The following is an 11659-nucleotide window of genomic DNA, read 5'->3' on the forward strand; positions in this document are numbered from 1 at the left end:
TGTTTATCATAACATGTCAATATTACCTAGTATTAGGTGTCTAATGTTTGAAATCATATCAAAAGAGCATTTTACTAAGTTTTAGGACGGCTTTTATCCAAAATCGGCTATTTGACTTTTACTTTGCTCATTTTCTACATTTCTTATCTAATGAACTATTTCTATATTGTAACATGTCAATATTACCTGGTTTTAGGTGTTTAATTTTTGAAATTATATCAAAATAGCATTTTACTAAGTTTTAGCACGGTTTTTATCCAAAATCGACTATTCCACTTCTACTTTGCCCAATTTTAACATTTTTTTCATATGAACTTTTTGTTTCTCATACCATGACCATATTACCTAGTCTTAGGCATGTAATTTTGATATCACATCAAAAGAGCATTTTACTAAGTTTTAGGACGTTTTTTTATACAAAATCGGCGTAAATGACTTATTTACCATATTCACTAACAATTACGCACCAAGTTCACAAATTTGCATGAGGTACGACTAAAATTACATAAAATTAATCCCCGAGTTGCTGCCTATGGCTGATGCAGCTGCTCGAGATGCTTCCATGGCCGCTGTAGCTGCCTGGGCAGTTGCCTAGGCTGCTGATGCAACTGCCTGGCCAGTTTCCCGGTGGTTGCTGCAGTTGCCTGGGCATGCCTCGGGTTATGTTTGGGCTGCTATTACAGCTGCCTGGCATAACTTGAGGCAGCTGCCTCGGGTGCTGCAGTTAGGGTTGTACACCGGTCCAAAACTAGATCGGACCTGACTTGGACCTGAATGGACCGAAACTTGAATCCTTGATTTTTAAGGACCGGAGACCGGACCTGAATCAACAGGTACGGTTCTGGTCCAGACTTGAAAAATCATGTCCGGTCCGGGTTTGGACCTGAATAAACTTGATTATTGATTTTTTTTCCCCTTATTTTAAATGATATAAAATTACTAACCTGTTTGGACCTGTTTAGACTTGTTTGGACCTATTTAGACCCGTTTGGACCTGTTATGGACCTATTTATCGACCTGTTTAGACTTATTAAATAAAAGAAGTAGCTTTACCAGTTTCAGGTCCGGACTTGAAAATTCCGGGTTTTACCCGGACTGGAACTGAAACCCGAAATCCTTAAATTTCAAGGACCGGGACCGGACCTGAATCTACAGGTCCGAATCAGCTCCGGTCCCAACAGGTCCTGTTCAGGTTGGTTTTCAGGTCCGGGCCAGTTTTTGTACACCCTAGCTGTAGTTTCCTCGGGTTCTCACTTTCCCATTTTCTATCAAATGAACTACTTTTTTCTCATAGCATGCCCATATTAACTATTCTTAGGTGTCTAAGGTTTGAAATCACATCAAAAGAGGGTTTTACTAAGTTTTAGGACGATTTTTATCAAAAATCGGCTATTTGACTTCTACTTTGTCCATTTTTACATTTCTTATATAATTAACTATTTATTTATCATAACATGTCAATATTACCTACATTTACATGTTTAATGTTTGAAATCGGTTTCAAATAGCATTTTACGAAGTTTTAGGAGTTTTATCCAAAATCGGCTATTTGTCTTCTACTTTGCCCATTTTCTACATTTCTTATATAATGAACTATTTCTTTATCATAACATGTCAATATTACCTATTCTTACGTGTTTAATGTTTGAAATCAGCTTCAAATAACATTTTACTAAGTTTTAGGACGGCTTTTATCCAAAAACGGCTATTTGACTTCTACTTTGCCCATATTCTACATTTCTTATCTAATGAACTATTTCTATATCATAACATGTCAATATTACCTAGTCTTACATGTTTAATGTTTGAAATCATATCAAAATAGTAATTTACTAAGTTTTAGGACGACTTTTATCCAAAATCGGTTATTCCACTTCTACTTTGCCCATTTTTTACATTTTTTTTTTTCATATGAACTTTTTGTTTCTCCTACCATGCCCATATTACCTAGTCTTAGGCGTGTAAGTTTTGATATCACATCAAAAGAGCACCCAACTAAGTTTTAGTACACTTTTTATCCAAAATCGGCGTAAGTGATTTATTTACCATTTTCACTAACAATTACGCACCAAGTTCACAAAATTGCATGAGGTACGAGTAAAATCACTGAAAATTCACACCCGGACTGCTTCCCATGGCTGCTGCAGCTGCTCGGGATGCTTCCATGGCTGCTGCAGCTGCCTGGGCCTGCCTGGGCTAGTGCTTCCTCGGGTTCTTACTTTGCCTCGGGTTCTCACTTTTCCATTTATTGTTCGTTGCAATAATGGAAGCAAGTATTGATCGAATGAAAACAAAAAAAACCATACCTCCTCAACGTGTTGAGCTTCCGTGCACCTATTGACTATGTCAAACATAAACCTCATCACGTATAGGACATAATCAACGACGTTGTCTTGTTGCGCACACTGACATGACACAAATCTAATCTAGTCATGCATAGCCATAACCGAAGGCAAGTTTATATAATATGTATATGTATATGTATATATATATGTATATGTATATGTATATATATATGTATATGTATATGTATATGTATATGTATATATATATGTATATGTATATGTATATACATATACATATACATACATACATACATACATACATACATACATACATACATATATATATATATATATATATATATATATATATATATATATATATATATATATATATATATAACAATCCATCAGTTGTTAGACGTTAACATCTATACTTAACAAACAACTTAGGAGTGACATATTTAAACTTACTCCTCAAAGTAGGGGGCTAATATAAACTTGTTTTCCACACGCATTGATTCTCTAATACCCCGCTCAGGTAATCTACCACATCACGAGGGTTATGTAAGCATTTGGTTACAGAGGTCTGCTCGGGGCATAACCACCCAATCGTTGCCTCACCATCGGGTTTACTACTTAGGAGCTCCTGTAATGATCTTCAAGAAAGTAAAGTGGGCAAATAATTACTATTTGCATTGTTTACGTAAGAAAATATCAAAAATACAACATGATTAGGAATAGTCGCAATGAATTACCTCATGAAAGTCTGAATAATGGAAATGTTAAGCATCCTCTCTAGAAATGTATGCGATTGCATCCTCATCGTAGTGGAACAATGCCTTAGGCAAATTGACTTGAATATGTCTATCCGTAGGCAACTCACTAACACGGTTGTGAAGAAAAGTACATGCTTTAGAAAGTGACTTAAAGACATCGGCTTCTACCAGTGGAGTACAAGAAGCTCTCGAACTCTTCTTTGACACTTGTCCTTGTTCCATGTTCAGAGGACCTTCTTCCTTGGATTTTGGCTTCTCCACCTTCTTCCTTTTAGCGGACTGATTTTCCTTTGTAATCAAGTTACATAAAAGAACATGGTCATTTCACAATACACATGGTAATATAATTGCATACAAGTAGTTACATCCAAGTAGTGTATACTTACCCCTCATACCAACCTCAACCAATGACATTGTCATTGCACAAAGCTACCGATCGCATCACGCAGCTTAAAGAAATCATATTCCTCTCTAGGAATCGGTAGTGGTAAGTCCTCAAACCCAGCAACTATAGAATCAATCCCGACTGAGATATAGTGGGTGCTAGTATTAGATTTCAAATGGACCTTGTCAAAAGGTTGTGCACTACCATACCCTACCAACTGCAACTGTCCATCCTTTTTTTCCTCGGGGTGAAGAAGCTCACAAGGCATCTCTTTCTACATATTTGATTAGGACATAAGCTATAAAATAACAAACAAAAGCCTAACAGAAGCAAATTTGATTAGGTACTGAAGTTTACCTTAACATCTAGGAAAGGTTCAGGCATCGAATTTGCAACCTTCATTGACTCTGCATCCATAGGACTAGAAACCTGCAAAAATAAAATAATTAAGCATGCAAAAGACCTCATTTGACCAACTTCATATGATGTAATTTTAATGTACTGAAATTACCTCTCTCTCAACTACTGGATCGTCATTGGGGCCTCCTGGGTGACTACATGAGTCCGCTGGGGTAATCGAGGGTAATGGAAAAATCGGCAAGTTCATGTGCTTCAGAATGACATTGAATTAACTTTGCATCTGTTCTTGCAGCTCTGCGCGTATCTCCGCCTTAATTGATTCCTTTTCCTTCTCATCCACATGATGTGGAGAATTAACACTTGATCTACTTTTTCCTGATCTGGTGTATTCTGAATCCATCACCTTCTCCCACCCTAGTTATTTCCCGCCAAAACTAATAACTCGCCCAGGGTGGTATGGTTTTCCCAAAGCTAAGATGAAAGGATCTTTTTCAATTCTTGGAGTGAGCTTGCCTTCAATCACTTCTGATGCATGCTCGAGCTGTAACAACATAAAAAGTTATCATAATAATTAACAACACAAAAAGCTACATGAAAATATAATTAATAAGTAGCATAGTTTGCTTACAAGTGCATCTGCTACTACTTTTGTATTCGGCTACATGACATACTTGTTGGTTTTCTTTTCGTACATGCATAACACAACACCAGTCAATTGCACGATTTACTAAAGTTGTGATCGTGGAAGAAAACGGTTTCTCAGATGATGACATTATGGATTTAGGGTATAGACCCTCTTTGATCCACTTTGGTCTACATTCCACAAATGTCTTACAACCCATATGATGGCTATACAATTTCTTCCCGGCATTGATTCTAGCTTGTTCAATTTTTTCCTACACATTCAGAAATGTTTGCATCACTCTTTGTAGTAAACAAAAATTCAGTAGCTTACTCTAGTGATAATTAAAAACATACAAGTGCGGTTCTAGTGAAAGATTTTTCCACAAACTTCTCCCAGTCCTTCACCGTTATTTGTAGATATAAATCCCACGGTTTTTTATCAGGTTCCTCCTCTCCTTCAGCAGCAGTCACATTTTTCTTTGGTCTTTTCCTTGTTTTCTTATGGATCCATCTCGTGCTCAAGTAACTTTTGAAGTTTTTGAATCTCTCTTGTATAAAAGCTTAAAATCACTTTCTCTTGGCTGGCTCATCAAGAATACGGAACACACTCTGTAATAAGCGTAAACGTCCACGTTAGGCAAGGCAAAAATAAAAATAGGTAAAAAAACAAAAAAAAACACATACTGAGGCAGCTGTAGCACCCAGGCTACTTCCCAGGTAGCTGCACAAGCCCAGGCAGCTGCACAAGCCCAGGCAGCTGCAACACCCAGGCTACTGCCCAGGCAGATGCACCAACCCAAGCAGCTGCAGTAGGCCTCGGGTTATGTTCGTGCTTTTTATGTGTGGGTTATGCGCTATGATTCAAGCCCATGAGTGGGTTATGTGCCATGTTCCTAACTCATCATACTTACCATTGTATCGTCCCAAAATGTTTGAAGCAACCCGTGAGGTATATCGGCCCACTCAAGTGTGATGGGTATTTTACGAGTTAGTATGCCAATGTGACTAGCTAGATAATTTGTTGCGCCATTGGCAATTAGGTTGACCTAACTCATCAAACTCATGCACCATGGGAATCTCGAGTTTCTTGAAAGCTTTTTTTGCACCCATACTCTTTCTGTTCACCGGTGCCTTTACCCCTCCTCTACCACCAGTGGTTTTCACTTGACTTTTCATCTGAGTTTGACCTTGTGAATCATCTACAAACTCAAAAACCACATTATCCTGAATAGGTGGGGCACTTTTAGCTCTACACTCATATTCATCAAGCCTACGTTGCAACTCGTCATGAGCTTAGTCTTCCGGTTCGCCCAAATCTGTCTCCTTATTAATATCATACAACTCGCCATCATCTTCATCATCCATATCCTCATCACAATGAAGGTTCTTATCAGGATCCATGATATATACACACCTACAGTAACAAGCAAAGAAAGTTGTTAGTCATCAGTAATGACAATCAAATCCGAGGCACCAAAAAATCCAAACACTTACCCAACTTCTTTGTTTTCATAACAAATTCACATATAATCCTCTTAACAATTCATATTTAGTGTATATTACATGTTTATATGTTGAAAATGCAAAAAAAGTAAAATACTTCATGAAATAAACAAGGTTGTAGAAGCGAAAGATATTTAGTAAATAAAACATGCATCAATAAAAGTACCTCATTCGAGTATTCCTTCATTGTGGTCAGATCGAATATAAGTAGCATCATTGTCTACATCATTTGCTACATCAAGTGTAGGAGCAGTGAAAGGGGGAGAATCATCAAATGCATCATATTCTTCCTCGTCTTCAACCTCTCCAACCCATAAAATTCTCCTTTTGCCAGTAAGGACGATGGACCATTTTGGATAGGATGGGTCAGTTACATAGAACACTTGCTTAGCTTGAGATCCAAGGATGAATGGTTCTAGACTATCCCGCAAGTGGCCAAGGTCTACAAGAGTGAAGGCGTCATTTCTAACGTTGCGCCTATTATTATCGACCTATTTACACTTGAATAGACCTACCTTGAACTCACGGTAATCTAGTTCCTATATTTCCCGAATTCGTCCGTAGTATGATAATAGTGCGTCAACTGGTGATGTATCCTTCGCACTTGCAAACTCTCTTGATGAAGCCACAAGAGTGACACCACTTTTTTGAGTCGATGAGGATTTATGATCCCGACTCTCAGTCTAGAATGTGTACCCATTTATGTCATATCCCTCAAATGAATGAACATCTTCCTTTGGACCATAAGGTAGCCACTTTTTTGTATCAGACACAATCTCATCCAGTTGACGCATCACACGATCATGGAACCACTTCACAAACATCTTATTATGCAACTGCATTAGTGCCCTTTCCCCTTTTGATGGAAATTCAACACGCAAACTATCCATGTGCTCATCTAAATGGGTGAACCTCTAATAGATGAGCTTGCAAGATTAAATCTCGAGCAGCCCAGATCCGTTTCAACCCAATTGTGTCGTGACCATCAAGTCTCCCTTCATGTCGGGAAGTGGGAAGCCCAATAGGTTCTGCAACGGCAACATACTATGCCACGAAATTCCCAATCTCCTCGGACACAATTCCTTGTATCATACTGCCTTCCGGTTGGGCTAGATTTCTGACTTTATCTTACAGTGTACCCATGTGTCTTTCAAAACGATAACACCACCTTATAAAGACCGGACCGCACAACTTAATCTCACAAACCAAATGCAGAATCAAATGCACCATTATGTCTAAAAGTGACGGTGGGAAATACATCTCAAATTTGCATAAAGTTACAATAACATTCGCATGGAGAACATCAAGTGTAAAGGGATCACGCACTTTGCTGCAAATAGTATTGTATAACCCATAGAGGCTTGTAATAACTTCTCTCATGTGCTTCGGTCAATAACCACGATTTGCAATCTGTAGAAATACTTGCATCATCATGTGACAATCATGGGATTTCATACTTGTCAACTTAATTCTCCATTTAAGGAAACAAACCTTTTTATGTTTGACGAGAACCCAGATGGAAGCTTAATGTCATACAAACAAGCACAAAACCTTCGTTTTTCTTCCTTTGATAATGTGTAGCAAGCTAGAGGTAAATACACCTTTTGGTTTTTGCCTTTTCCGTCACCTTTCTTCTTTGAGATGCCCGTGGCCTTTTCCTTGCGCTTCCCCTTACGGTTTTGTCCACCATATTTGGTTCCCTTTTCTTTACCTTTGCCTTCCCTACCTTTGTTTGAACCCACAATTCCGGACGAACACCCCACGCTTGCAAATCGAGCACTCTTTCCATCCTTCGTTTTGCCAGGAATGTTCATAATTGTCCCAATAATTGCATCACAAACATTCTTCTCTATATGCATCACATCGAGACAATGTCTAACATCATGTTCTTTCCAGTACTCAAGCTTCCAAAAGATTGATTCCTTATTAAAGATAGCATGTGGGTCAATTGGTTTCTTTGTTTTACAGAAAACACATGGTATACCTTTCACTCTAGCATAAATCTCCTTTCCACTCAATGGCCTAGGCGCAACCCCTTCCTTAACTTTCCCATTGAAGGCCTTTTTCTGCTTATGATATGGGTGATCGCGCCTAAGAAATCTTCGGGTCCTCATGTACACATCTTTGCCATAGTGACCAAGGTACACTTTCGGTGTGTCATCGATACAAATGGGACATGCTTTATGCCCTTTGTTCTTGTACCCGGAGAGGTTGCCATATGCGGGAAAATCATTGATGGTCCACATAAGGGCAGCACGCAATAGAAACATCTCGTTCTTATGGGCATAAAAACGGTAACTCCTTTGTCCCACATCTTTATCAAATTATCAATAAGGGGCTTAAGGTAAACATCAATGTCGTTTCCAGGTTGCCTTGGCCCCGTTATTAAAAGTGAAAACATTATGTATTTCTGTTTCATGCACAACCACGGAGGCAAGTTGTAAATTAGTAAAAGTACCGGCCATGTGCTATGTTTGGTACTAAGAGTTCCAAATGGATTCATACCGTCCGTGCACAACCCAAGCCTTAAATTTCTAACTTCATCACCAAATGCCCTAAACTTCATATCAATGTTCTTCCATTGTGGAGAGTTAGCAGGATGCTTCAACAAACCGTTTTTCTTTTTTCCCTCTACATGCCATCTCAAGTTCTTTGCATCTTTTGGTATTGAAAATAGATGCTTTAACCTTGGAATAATAGGAAGATACCACAACACCTTGGCAGGAGGTCCTTTCATACCAGCATTGCATCTTGATCGCTTGTAACGCGACTTACCACAACATGGACACTCCTCCAACTCTTCATATTCATTTCGATACAGAACACAATCATTAGGACATGCATGTATATTCTTATACTCCAAACCAAATGGACACATGAGTTTCTTTGCATAATAGTAGGAATTAGGAAGTTCATTCCCATCTGGAATCATATCACATAACACAGTCAACTAAGAAGTGAAACTAGTGTCGTTCCAATTATTCTTAGACTTAATGTTAAAAAGTCTAAGCACAAATGAGAGTTTTGTGTATTTTTTGGACCCAAAATACAAAGGCTTTTTAGCAGCCTCTGATAATGACTCAAATACATCAGATCGGTCACCAAATTGACCTTCAACATCATATCACGCATCATCTCATCCAAGTGATTACCTTCACCATCCTCGGTCTCATCCCCATCTCCACCATCATCACTCCCATTTTCTTCTTCAACATGAATCTCAGCACTTTCAACATGCGTCTCATTCCCAACAACATTCTCTCTATACGATCCATTTTCACCATGCCAAACCCAAACATGATATTGAGGCCTAAACCCATGACATTGTACATGAGCCATGATGGTATCAACACTATCGATCCTTGTGACTTTATTACAATTGACACAAGGACAATAAAGGTAATTGACACCCGTTCTGAGCTGATACTGTGAAGCACTCGATCTTGCAAAACTCTTGAACCCCATTAAAAAATTTTAATGTATCACGTCTACCATACATCCAACCGCAATCCATTGACGTTTAAATTGCCTTTAGACATACCAACACATTTCAAACAATGTATAAATGTAACATATATTATGTCAGTAAAAGTACGTAGCATATATATCATCCATATCGCGTAAAAATGAATGCTCCCTAAAGGACCTTATCACTCCAACCTGACCCATCCTTGTACGTCTAATCTCATTAGTGAATGTATGTCAACTTTTCAATTTTAAGGAAAATCTGGCAGCATTTCCCCCTAGTTCTCCAAGTACACAATGTAGGTAATAACTTATTTACATATGCACCCAGAGAACATGGTGAGAAAACAATAAGCCGAAATATTCCATAAAATCGAAAAAGAGACATACATTCACTACCTAAGTGAGATTAAACGTCCAAGAACAGTCCTAACCGGGAACTATTCAAGACTTTCTCCTATTGAGAAAGACTCGAACAGGTATCTAGGCAAATGATGATGTAAGCATTCAATAATGTGCATTTATTTGACATTCTACAATACACAAGTTCATTCATTCATATAGTGCTAATAATTAAATTAAACTACCTACAATCAAACTAAGGTTACTTATCAATCCATTCATACATTGTAATTTACTAACCACATTTAACAAACTAAAATGTTAATTAATAAGCATTCTATTCAAAAATTTCACTTTAAAGCTAATTAAATTCAAACTATATATATATATATATATATATATATATATATATATATATATATATATATATATATATATATATATATATATATATATATATATATATATATATATATATAAAATTTAAACAATTAATTAAAGTAACAATTAACATTATCGAATATACAAACAAATAATAAAACAATTAAAATAAAATTGTGTTAACTACATTTGAAACCCTAACTTTTAATTTTGGAATAAACAAACAATTAATACCAATTAATACATATGGAAGTAAAATTTAGCAGGAACTCACCCTAATTTGAGAGTGAGAAAGAGAAGGATTGAGATGGTGGCTTCAATAAATTAGGGAGGGAGAGAGAGAGAGAGAGAGAGAGAGGTGTGGTGGTGGGGCGAAAATTAAGAGTGAATGAGCAGCATCAGCCACCCACGAACACCACCAGCAACAGCCACAAACACGAACTGCCTCAACCCACTGCACAACCCACAAACAGCCGCAACCCTACCCACGAACACCCACGCGAACAACCGCTTATCATTATAACAAATGACAAGCGGTTCAACCCTAAACCACTTGTCATTTATTATAATGGCAAGCGGTTCGCGCCAAAAACTCATATGGCATACACATTGATTGGTCAACATAAAGTAAGGTAAGGTTGTGTTTTATTAAATAAAAAATAATAGTGAATTTGCCTAAAATAAAAATAATAATAATTTTAAAGTAGGTTATTTCTCTTAAACAGTAGTATATAAAGTTATTTCAAACAATTTTTCCTATTTAATACTCCCTCTATTTTTTTTATAAGTTAGAGTCAGATTTGCACATTTGTCGAGACACAACTTTGACCATAAATATATTCAATCAGAAATTAGTAAAAATTATGAAAAAAAATTAATTTATAAAAGTAGACATTATGACAAATCCAACAACATATTATACGTTTATATATATATATATATATATATATATATATATATATATATATATATATATATATATATATATATATATATATATATATATATATATATATATATATATATATATATATATATATATAGGTAAAAAAATTAAGTCAATGATGGCATACGAATGGTGGAAAATCTCAACTCTAACCTTAAAAAAAAAAGAGTAATAAAATGTTGGAAAATTTGTAAATTACCACCATAATAGCTGACCTGTTTTTAAATTACCACCCGTTAAATTTAATTTTTTATTTTACCACCCCTTGAATTAAAAATGCGTTTATTTTACCACCTTTTTCAAAATTTTGGTGGCATTTTCGGCTGTGGGCCCCACACACGGCTATATTGAATCTTTTGACTAATTTTTCCCTCGATTTTACTCTTTAAAACAACTCCTAACTTCAATTCGCATTCCTTCACCAAATTCCACCAAATTTTCTCAGATTTTGCTACTTATTGTTTGAAGAACAAATACCCACAATTGAAGACGCTCAATTCACAGTAAGGTAAGATTCCATTTGTTCTTAATTTAGGGTTCTTTGCCAATTATAATTAGGATAATTGGGTAGATTTGGGAATTAGAGTTTTTT

Source organism: Chenopodium quinoa, unplaced genomic scaffold (genome assembly GCF_001683475.1).
Source record: "Chenopodium quinoa cultivar QQ74 unplaced genomic scaffold, ASM168347v1, whole genome shotgun sequence".
Classification (NCBI taxonomy): Eukaryota; Viridiplantae; Streptophyta; class Magnoliopsida; order Caryophyllales; family Amaranthaceae; genus Chenopodium; species Chenopodium quinoa.